Here is a 12,342-nt window from a genome sequence, read left to right as displayed (position 1 = left end):
TCAGAATGGGCAGATACTTGGTAAATAAGATTTAATGTTGATATATGTAAAGTAATGCACCTAGGACGGAGTAATCCTATAACTGCATATACATTAAATGGAAGTATATTTGGGACTACATAACAGGAGAAGGACTTGGGTATTCTGGTTACAAATAAGCTGAGTAGTAGTACTCAATGTCAAGCAGCAGCTACAAAAATAAGCAAGATTTTAGGTTGTGTAAATAAAGAGAGATTAGATCCCATGATCCCAACATATTATTCTCCCTCTATGAATCACTTGTAAGGCCACATCTAAAATATGGGATCCAGTTTTGGGCTCCACATTTTGAAAAGGACATTCAGAAGTTAGAGTCAGTTCATAGGCAGGTAACTAGACTACTTCAAGGAATGGAAGGCCTCACATTTGATGAGAGGTTGAAAAAGTTAGATTTATTTAGCTTAGAAAAAGACGTCTCTGAGGAGATCTCATCTATATGTATAAATACATGTCTGGTCAATATAAAGGACTGGCGCATGACTTCCTTGCTTCCAAAGACAATACTAAGGGCCAGGGGACGTTCCCCGCAAGTAGAAGTATAGAGATTCCAGAAGCTAAATAGGAAAGGGTTCTTTAGAGCAGTTAGACTGTGGAATGCCCTACCACAAGAGGTAGTAATGGCAGATGCTATATCAGCTTTTAAAAAAAGCACTGGATGATTTCCTCAGTACACACAACATTGTTGGTTATAAATGACTTAATGACAAAATATATAATTGGTGGAGGAAGGTTGAACTAGATGGACCTAGGTCTTTTTTCTACCTATGTAATTATGTAACTATGAACTTGAAGTGACTTATTGCTTCACTTTTACCACTTACTTGGACTGATTTTGTGTGAACCTTGCTGCACTGTTGCTGCACCTGTGTGACTACAGACTTGATTAGAAAGTCCTGCTATGAACTTTAACAGACTTATTTCCTCACTTCTGACACTAAAGCCTGCTTTACATGCTACAAGATATCTTACGATGTGCCGGCGGGGTCACGTCGTAAGTGACGCACATCCGGCATCGTAAGGTATGTTGTAGCATGTGACAGCAACGTGCAATTGTGATTGAAAGAAAAACCGTTCATCGCATGCATGTCGTTCATTCCTGACGAATTGAATGTCAGGTTGTTCATCGTACCCGGGGTAGCGCACATCGCAGTGTGTGACACCCCGGGAACGATGAACAGATCTCACCTGCCTCCTGCGGCTCCCGGCCCACAATGCGGAAGGAAGGAGGTAGGCGGGATGTTTACGTCCCGCTCAGCTCCGCCCCTCTGCTTCTATTGGCCGGCTGCCGCATGACGTCGATGTGACGCCAAACGTCCCTCCCACTCCAGGAAGTGGACGTTCGCCGCCCACATCGAGGTCGTATGGTAGGTAAGTATGTGTGATGGGGGTTAATCGTATGTTCGGCACGTTCAACAAATTGAACGTGCTGTACATACGATGGGGGCGTTGCAAATCGCATACGATATCATATGCGAAATTGCAACGTGTAAAGCAGGCTTTAATTGCACTTGTTTGGATTGATTTTATGTGAACTTTGCTGTACTGTTGTTTCACCTGTGTGAATACAGACTTGAATCAAAATCTGCTTTGTCCCAGTTCAGTCCCACACCATCAGGATCCAAGGTATGCATTAAATCTTAACAATATTTCATGTTCATTCCTCATATAAGAATCACAGGGAATATAGTATCCCCTTGGTTATATGGGTTATGTGCTCATTTTCCTACTATCCACATATATTCCCTGTTTTTTCCCCACCTAAGAAGCACTGGGAATATGATATGCACTGTTTATAAGGGATATTGGTTAATTTCCCTATTATACACATATACATATATTTCATATTCATTCCCCACTTATCAAGGACAGGGAATATAATACACAACTGTTTATATGAGATATGTGTTGATTCCCCTATAATCTACATACTGTATATTACATGTTCATTCCCACTTAAGAAGCACAGGGAATATAATATACACATTTTTATATGTGATATGTGTTCATTTCTCTGTAATCCTCATATATTTCACGTTCATTCCATGTTTAAGATCTCCATAATTTTGGACCAATAATTATGTTCATTCTTTTTATTTATTCTTTCTTCATTTTAGTATGTCCCAATTTCAGACACATTAGTTATCAAGCTTCTGGCTACATATTATCAATACGGGTGCATCATTTTTTCTAATGTAGGCGATACAGAAACGTGTTTGAGTAAGTATTTTATTTCATAACCCTGGGTTGTTATACTTTCCATTATTGAGTTTTTCTTAAGGGGTTAGCGGTAAGGTGGGATCCCTACACCTAGATTCCAGTTTACACTTGCCTCACTACTTTGGCAGTCTTGAGTTTTATATTTTATATAGGCCAGGATTATTTTATTTCATTATTTCATTGAATAGTTTAAACTTTAGAAATAATCAGGTCTTATTCCAGTTAATACAGAATTACAGATAACAGTTCTCTTTTGGAACTAAGATTGGTTAATTTGGTTTGCGTCTAGCCATTTAAGGTGTTAAATGGCCTCTCCTGTGGTAGTTGGGGAGTCAGGATAGTTATGGGGGACTCATTTTAATTTAATAGAAGCTGTTACACAATGGTTGTGAACAGGCAGAACTGTGATGGCCAGTCTGAAGGATGTGATAATGGTAACATCATGCAGACATGCCTTAGCTGTTAAGCACAGGAATGAGGATCTTTGGTAGCGTTTTTGGAGGCCTTGAAGTGGACTGACTTTTCTACTGTGGCAAGTCAGAGCATACTGCCCCTGGATTGTTCCCTGCCGATTGCTGTATAGCACACAAATTGGAGATCTCACGTTATTTGTGAATCTCAGAATATACTTGACTAGCATTTCACCAGACTCTTACTGTCCTCATGTGATTTTAAATAACAAGCTGAGGCATTTTGACATTAGAAAAATAACGTGTATTTTATTCTATGTAGATTGGATCATGCTAATAAATGAGGATCCATCCTATATCTAGAAGTCATGTAGTGCTCTCCCCATATACTACGTGTAATGTACTGCTCTCTCCTTATGTGACGCCCCTGGACTATCAGGTCGTCACAGGGTACTGCACAAACTGCCCTCCCATGCAGTATTCCACCTCCCTCTTGGTTCTGGGTCCCTACTTAAGTGGTGTTGCCTCCATCAGTGAATCAAAACCCTAGAGATACCCTGCACCACCCTCACCTAAGGGCTGGTTCACACTAAGCGACAGCGACAATGAGGTCGCTGTTACGTCACCATTTTCTGTGACGTAACAGCGACCTTGTAAGTCGCTGTTATGATCGCTGCTTAGCTGTCAAACACAGCGACGCAGCAGCGATCATAACCGCGAGAGCAGGGAGCCGCGCACACTGCTTAGCGCTGGCTCCTTGCTCTCCTAGCTACAGTACACATCGGGTTAATTAACCCGATGTGTACTGCAGCTACATGTGCAGAGAGCAGGGAGCCACGCACACTACTTAGCGCTGGCTCCTTGTTCTCCTAGCTACAGTACACATCGGGTTAATTAACCCGATGTGTACTGCAGCTACATGTGCAGAGAGCCGGAGCCGGCAGCACTGGCAGTGTGAGAGCTGCGGAGGCTGGTAACTAAGGTAAATATCGGGTAACCACCTTGGTTACCCGATGTTTACCCTGGTTACAGCTTACCGAAGCTGCCAGATGCCGGCTCCTGCTCCCCGCTCGCTTCATTTCGTCGCTCTCTCGCTGTCACACACAGCGATCTGTGTGTCTCAGTGGGAGAGCGTCTTTGAAGAAAACGAACCAGGGCTGTGTGTAACGAGCAGCGATCTCGCAGCAGGGGCCAGATCGCTGCTCAGTGTCACACACAGCGAGATTGCTAATGAGGTCACTGTTGCGTCACCAAAACCATACCGTAGCAGCGATTTCGGTAGCGATCTCGCTATGTGTGAAGCACCCCTAACACACCAGTGGACGGCTTGAGAGGAATTGAGTCGCCCACCTGGGGGGTTGGGGAGGGGAGGTGAGGAAGTGTAGTTAGTCGAGTTGAGGAGAGTCAGTGAGTGGAGAAGGAGAATAGTCCTCGAGCTGAGAAGAGCTCACAGGAGGTAGGGAGTGGGACTCCCAAAGTAACGGCCTAGGTTGCAGATGGTTGTCTGGGCCCAGAAGAAGTCGAACCCCTAGTCGCAGGGGATCATGGCAAGGTGCTCGGGCTCGTTGAGGAGGACGGCCGGTAGCCTGGCCCTATTAACGGTCCAGGACCCAAGGCACGACGGGGTACACGGACCCTAGGTCAGGGAGTAGCTTCAGGCAACCCGACAATTCACCTGAGGAAAATGGAGCCTTCACGATCCATTCCTACCCGCTCAAAAATCAGGGCATTAGCGCAACGAGGGAAATAGAACTTTCCAACCAAAATATGTCCAGAAAATCGAAAGCGTGAGCCCTGAGAGCAAGCTCCCTCACTTAGCGATAATGGGGAGCGGGGCCCGGCTAGTTCCAAGATACCGGGTCATCAAGTTGAAGTCTAAACTAAGTGCTAGCAGGAAGGTCACGGACCACCAGGCAGCACCACTTGGGGAAGGGACCCGGACGAGTTCCCCTCAGCGGCAGCGGTACCCAGAGACTTGGTTTACCCGGTTGTCGGTGTCTGATTATAAACTGAGTGAGTACGAGAGTGACCCCTTCATCTACATGGCACTTTCTGCCTTTCACCGGAGTCCCGTGGAGGGTTCCAACACCTTGCTGCCCCGTTCCATCATCCCCGGATACTCCCAACAGCAGCGGTAGTACTCCTAATTACCACACACCATGGGTGGAGTCACAAACTATAACTCCCCTGTAAATACCCCCCCTTTTTCATTCGAGTGGCCGCACGACCCCCGGGTCCGGAGACCCTCGAGCCACAGCGAACCCGGATCTGAGAAGCTCGGCTGCTTCCACGGAGGCGGTACACTTATACTACATATAATGTACTGCTCTTCTTATATTGCATGTAATGTACTGTTCTCTCCTTATACTACATGTTATCTGCTGTTCTCTTCTTATACTACGTGTCATATACAGTTTTCTCCATATGATACATCTACTGTACTGCTTTCTATATGCTCTACATGTTCTGTAATAACATATATACAATTGTGCTCAAAAGTTTACATACCCCGGCAGATTTTATGCTTTCAGAGAATATGAATGATAGCACAAAATATTTTTTTTTACTCATGGTTAGTAGTTGGGTGAAGCCATTTATTGTCAAACTACTGTGTTTTCTCTTCCTAAATCATAATGACAACCAAAAACATCCAAATGACCCTAATCAAAAGTTCACATTAATGACAGCTTGAAGTCTTTTGTGGTAGTTGTGGATGAGGCTCTATATTCTCTCAGATGGTAACGCTGCCCATTCTTCTTGGCAAAAAGCCTCCAGTTCCTCTAAATTTCTGGGCTTTGTTGCATGAACTGCATGCTTGAGTTCTCCCCAGAGTGCATCAATAATATTCAGGTCAGGAGACTGAGATGACCAATCCAGAACCTTCACTTTGTTCTGCTATAGCCAATGACAGGTTGACTTGACCTTGTGGTTTGGATCATTGTCATGTTGGAACATCCAAGCACATCCCATGTGCAGCTTCCAGGCTGATTAGTGCAAATTTGCATACAATATTTGCTGAGGATGTGCTGTATTTGACCAAGTTTCCTGTGCCTTTTGTAGCTCACACATCCCCACATCATCAGCGATCCACCTCCGTGCTTTATAGTTGGAGTGGTGTTCCTTTCATCATAGGCCTTGTTGACAGTTCTCTAAATGTAACGTTGATGGTTAAGGCCATAAAGTTCAATTTTGGTCTCCTCACTCCAAAATACCTTGTTCTATAAGTTTGGAGAATTGTCTCTGTGTTGTTTCATGTATTGTAGGCAAGATACTTTGTGGCATTTAATGTCTTTCTTCTGATGACTCAACCATGCAACGCATTTTTCTCAAAGTGCCTCCTTATTGTGCATCTTCAAATAGCCACTTCACTAGTTTTCAGTGGGTCCTGTATTTCATCTTATGTTATTTGTGGGTTTTTCTTTGCATCGCAAACACTTTTCCTGGCAGTTGTGGCCAAAATGAGTCCCTGATTTTCCATTTGTTAATCAAAGTTTAAACACTGCTGACTGGTATTATCAATTCATTGGATATTTTTGTATCCCTTTCCTGTTCTATACAGTTCAACTATGTTTTCCTGTAAATCCGTTGACAATTATTTTGCTCCCACCACGACTCACTATCCAGAAACGTCAGTGGCTGGATGACAGATGCAAGAGTCTGTCTGGATCCCAGAAACTCACTCAGCTTTTATGCACACACTGATTACAAGCAAACAGGTCACTGGTGAGGCTGTTGCCTTTATTAGCCTTTCAGACCCATTTGTGTCAACTTCTATGCATGTTATCAGGCCAAAATCAACAGGGTATGTGAACTTTTAATCAGGGTTATTTGGTTGTCATTAAGATTTAAAAAGAGAAAACACAGTAGTTTGACACTAAATTGCTTTACCCAACCACTAACCATGAGTGGAAAAAATGATTTTGTGTTATCATTCATATTCTCTGAAAAAAGTCCAAGAAAGCAAAAAATCTGCCAGGGTTATATATATATATATATATATATATATAGTTAGTGCAGACCAAAAGTTTGGACACATCTTCTCATTCAAAGAGTTTTCTTTATTGTCATGACTCTGAAAATTATAGATTCACATTTAAGGCATCAAAACTATGAATTAACCCATGTGGAATGAAGTACTTAACAAAAAAGTGTGAAACAACTGAAAATATGTCTTATATTCTAGGTTCTTCAAAGTAGCCACCTTTTGCTTTTATTACTGCTTTGCATACTCTTGGCATTCTCTTCATGAGCTGCAAGGGGTATTCACCAGAAATGGTCTTCCAACATTCTTGAAGGAGTTCCCAGAGGTGCTTAGCACTTGTTGGCCCTTTTGCCTTCACTCTGCAGTCCAGCTCACCCCAAACCATCTCGATTGGGTTCAGGTCTGGTGACTGTGGAGGCCAGGTCATCTGGCGTAGCACCCCATCACTCTTCTTCTTAGTCAAATAGCCCTTACACAGCCTGGAGGTGTGTTTGAGGTCATTGTCCTGTTGAAAAATAAATGATGGTCTAACTAAACGCAAACCGGATAAAATAGCATGCCACAGCAAGATGCTCTGGTAGCCATGCTTGTTCAGAATGACTTCAATTTTGAATAAATCCCACACAGTGTCACCAGCAAAGTACCCCCACTCTATCACACCTCCTCCTCCATGCTTATGGTGGGAACCAGGCATGTAGAGTCCATCCGTTCACCTTTTCTGCATTGCACAAAGATCTCAAATTTGGACTCATCAGACCAAAGCCCAGATTTCCACTGGTCTAATGTCCATTTCTTCTGTTCTTTAGCCCAGAAAAGTCTCTTCTGCTTGTTGCCTATCCTTAGCAGTGGTTTTCTAGCAGCTATTTTACCATGAAGGCCTGCTTCACAAAGTCTCCTCTTAAAAGTTGTTCTAGAGATGTGTCTGCTGCTAGTACTCTGTGTGGTCTCTAATTTGAACTGCGATTTCTGAGGCTAGTGACTCGGATAAACTTATCCTCTGCAGCAGAGGTGACTCTTAGGGCGGCTTTGCACACTACGACATCGCAGGTGCGATGTCGGTGGGGTCAAATCGAAAGTGACGCACATCCGGCGTCGCTTGCGATGTCGTAGTGTGTAAATCCTAGATGATACGAAGAACGAGCGCAAAAGCGTCGTTATCGTATCATCGCTGCAGCCTCCGACATTTCCATTATGTCGGTGCAGCGACAGGTGCGATGTTGTTCCTCGCTCCTGCGGCAGCACACATCGCTGTGTATGAAGCCGCAGGAGCGAGGAACTTCACCTTACCTGCCGCCGGCTGCAATGAGAAGGACGGAGGTGGGCGGGATGTTTACATCCTGCTCATCTCCGCCCCTCCACTTCAATTGGCCGCCTGCCGTGTGACGTCGCTGTGACGCCGCACGACCCGCCCCCTTAGGAAGGAGGCGGGTCGCCGGCCAGAGGGACGTCGCACGGCAGGTATGTGCGTGTGAAACTGCCGTAGCGATAATAATCGCTACGGCAGCTTTCACTAGATATTGCACGTGCGACGGGGGCGGGTACTATCGCTGCAGCATCGGTAACACATTGTTACCGATGTCGCAGCGTGCAAAGCCCGCCTTAGTCTTCCTTTCATGGGGCGGTCCTCATGTGAGCCAATTTCTTTGTAGTGTTTCATGGTTTTTGCCACTGCACTTGGGGACATTTTCAAAGTTTTCCCAAGTTTTCAGACTGACTGACCTTCATTTCATAAAGTAATGATGGCCACTCATTTTTCTTTACTTAGCTGCTTTTTTCTTCCCATAATACAAATTCTAACAGTCTATTTAATATGACTATCAGCTGTGTAGCCACCAAACTTCTGCACAACACAACTGATGGTCCCAACCCAAATAATAAGGCAAGAAATCCCACTTATTAAACCTGACAGGGCACACCCATGAAGTGAAAACCATTTCCGGTGGGTACCTCTTGAAGCTCATCAAGAGAATGCCAAGAGTGTACAAAGCAGTAATCAAAGCAAAAGGTGGCTACTTTGAAGAACCTAGAATGCAAGACATATTTTCAGTTTTTTCACACCTTTTTGTCAAGTATTTCATTCCACATGTGTTAATTCATAGTTTTGATGCCTTGTATGTGAATATACAATTTTCAGAGTCATGAAAATAAAGAAAACTCTTTGACTGAGACGGTATGTCAAAACCTTTTGTCTGTACTATATATATATATATATATATATATATATATATATATATAGTACTGTTACATAACAGTGTTACATTTAGGGTACAGCTCTCTATTATATATGAGCTACTGTAATCTACCTGCATTGCTTGTGCTATATTTTTATCTACCTATACTAAATGTACTATGAAGCTCTATACACTACAGGTTATGCATATCTACTAGTACTCCACACATGTGACACACAAACTGAATTGTTATACAACTGTATTGATCTCTATCTTTACTAAATGTACTGTATTGTAGTCTAGCTGTATGTTAATGTTGCATACACTTACTATATGTAATGTGTGACTAACTATTTGAGCCAGGATCAGCTGCTCATTTGGTCACTAGGTGAAATTGGGTTAATGCTATACTCAAGCCTGAAAAAAATGTCTATCCTTATAGAAAGGGCCACCATAATAGTAGCACAGATAGATGGGAACCAGGAAATCTTTATCAATCATGGAAATTTTGTTATTTCAACCACCATGAGCGTCCAAATGAGTAATTACAGAAGATTGCGGATGAAGATACTTAAGGTGGCGCTACACGGTACGACATATCGTGCGATATGTAGTTGGGGTCACGGAATTCGTGATGCACATCCGGCATCGTTAGAGATGTCGTACCGTGTGACACCTCCGAATGACTGTTAATGAGCAAAAATACTTACCTTATCGTCGTTCAGTTCCATAATGTCGTTCCTCCTTCTGCGCGCAGGTTGTTCGTCGTTCCCTAGGCAGCACACATCACTACCTGTGACACCCCGGGAACGACGAACAACAACTTGCCTGCGTCCCACCGGCAACGAGGAAGGAAGAAGGTGGGCGAGATGTTACGTCCCGCTCATCTCCCCCCTCCGCTTCTATTGGGTGGCCGCTTTGTGACGTCGCTGTAACGACGAACGTCCCTCCCTCTTCAGGAAAAGGATGTTTGCCGCCCACAGCGACGTCGTTAGGGAGGTAAGTACGTGTGACGGGAGTTTAACGATTTTGTGCTGCACGGGCAATGAATTGCCCGTGACGCACAAACGACGAGGGTGGGTGCGATCACTCATGCGATCGTACGATAAATCATTGCGTGTAACGCCGCCCTTAGACTCTACTTCAACAATATGATATGTTTCTAAGAATAAAGAAAAGAAATGTGCTGGGGCCGTAAACCTTAATATACACAGTTTGTCTCATCATATCTTCCAGAGTTATAATAATTCTGAGTTTATGGGAAAGGACTTTACCCTTTAGTAGTAATTAAGTTGACATTTTTAGATCTCTTTCTCCATAGCGTTATGGCCTCAAGTTGCAATATTTTTAAGTTAAAAAGAATGTTCCAAATTAAGTATAATAACTTTAGAAAGCACTAATTTAAGATTACATTACTATTATTATTAGTAGTAGTAGTGATAAGTGAGCATGCTTGCCACTGCTCGATACTCAATTGCTTATCGGGTGTTCGGCACTCTTGGAATACAATCAATTATCCTGGTGCTTGGGCGCCATGTTCAAGTCCCCGACCTGCTTGTTTCGTGGCTATGGCCTTCCAATCATGGTAATGCTGTGGCCATGGTGGCCGCATTACTGTGATTAGTCAGCCGAATAGCATCATCGGGTCTATATAAGATCCATTGATGCCATGCTTGGCGCACTGTGCACTGTACCCTGGAAATAATATAGGGACAGCTTCTGCTGAAGAAGGGATAGTGTATTAGAGTGATTTTAGCCTTATAGCCCTTGCTGCTGCAACATAAAATATCTATTGTTGACACAAGAGGACAAGAGTGTTGTGTGCAAAAATTGATACATTGTATTACATAAAAGTGAATCACAAAACAGTCATGCAATTAAAACAAACATAAAGGTGAGTGTGACCGGGTAGAAGACCAGTAACAAATATGACCCATGCACATAAATAGAGTAACTAGAATGGAGGGAGGTATAAGTACAAGTGCAATAAAGTGGGTATATATATATATATATATATATATATATATATATATATATATATATATATATATACATATATAAATATATATATACAAAGAAGAGGGGAGCCAGCACTGCTCAAGAATGGCATGCAACAATGAAAAAATAAAAAGTGTAATATTCACAAATTCATTCCTACTGTAACATTGCAATGAGATTTTTTGCAAATTATTGATCAATGATTTGAGCCCCCCTGCCCCGTCATGGCAAATCTCTATAGGGGGGTCCCTACACTATGTCATAAATTAATATCGTACCATAAGGTCTCATATAATGACTTGAACAGGACCATATAAGAACACCATATATATATATATATATATATATATATATATATATATATATATACCCTCCACTCATCCAGATAAAGCACAGAATATAAAGTACAGAGGATCTATTTGTAATTTAGCTCACAGTGCCAAACACCAGGGAACAATGAGTGGGTAAGTTAGTATAAAGGTCTGGCAACAACCCATTTCAAACCAGCACTATAAATCACTAAAAAAGGCAAAGGTATACATGTTACCTAAAGTTCTCAGTGCAGGGTGATGTACAGGAGAGGTTCCAGCCAGTCACAGTGATCCCCACAGGACCTAGAGACTGCTAACGCACGTATTGTTAGGGTTTTTGCTTAATCAGGGAGGGAGATCCCTGAGATGGGTTGTTGCCAGACCTTTATACTAACTTACCCACCCATTGTTCCCTGGTGTTTGGCACTTAGAGCTAAATTACAAATAAAACTGCCGCACTTTATATTCTGTGTCTTATCTGGGTGAGTGGCTAATTCAAACCTATTCTATCGTCTAATAATACTGCTTGTAGCTGCAATTAGTAACAAAAAGCAGAAAGGGAGTTTTTATGGGTACAAAATGTGACTAATTCTTTAACAATAAAAAGTAAAAAGGAAATAAAAAAGTGCAATTGCAACATGAAGTGGTACATATATAGGCATAAATCAGACTTATTATAATAAATATATTATGTAAAATTGTCCAAAATGTAGCAAATCAAGCTGCACATAAACAATAACATGTACATAGAAATAGAAGACACAGGCAGAAAAAGCATAGTAGGTATTGCACTTTACCAGCACTGGGAATACACTAAACCTCATATCAGGTGTCCATTGTAAACATATATTAAAGAGCTGAGTGCAACAATGGCTCAAATACTGTACTAATTATTGTATTGATTAGGACATGGAGGAAAATAGGTTAATACCTACTAAAGTGCCGATGCTGGAAAAAGTGCAGGATTGAGGATAATCTCCATCTGGAAGACCCAACGTATGTTTTGTGTGGGTTACAGCCACTTATTCATGGGAAGATGTCTTTCTTTGTCTATCTGCAATTAGTGTAGGGTAGTTGATGGAGAAAGAATAATGTATTAGAGGCATATAGGCAGTGATTATTGTCTTAAATTCCTTGCTTTTTTACGTTAACACCAAATTCCTTTTCAGAACTAATTTAAATTTATTTTATTCTTCACTAATGCTACTCTTGGC

This window comes from Anomaloglossus baeobatrachus, chromosome 2, assembly GCF_048569485.1.
Source record: "Anomaloglossus baeobatrachus isolate aAnoBae1 chromosome 2, aAnoBae1.hap1, whole genome shotgun sequence".
Taxonomy (NCBI): domain Eukaryota; kingdom Metazoa; phylum Chordata; class Amphibia; order Anura; family Aromobatidae; genus Anomaloglossus; species Anomaloglossus baeobatrachus.
This window is presented reverse-complemented; position numbering follows the sequence as displayed.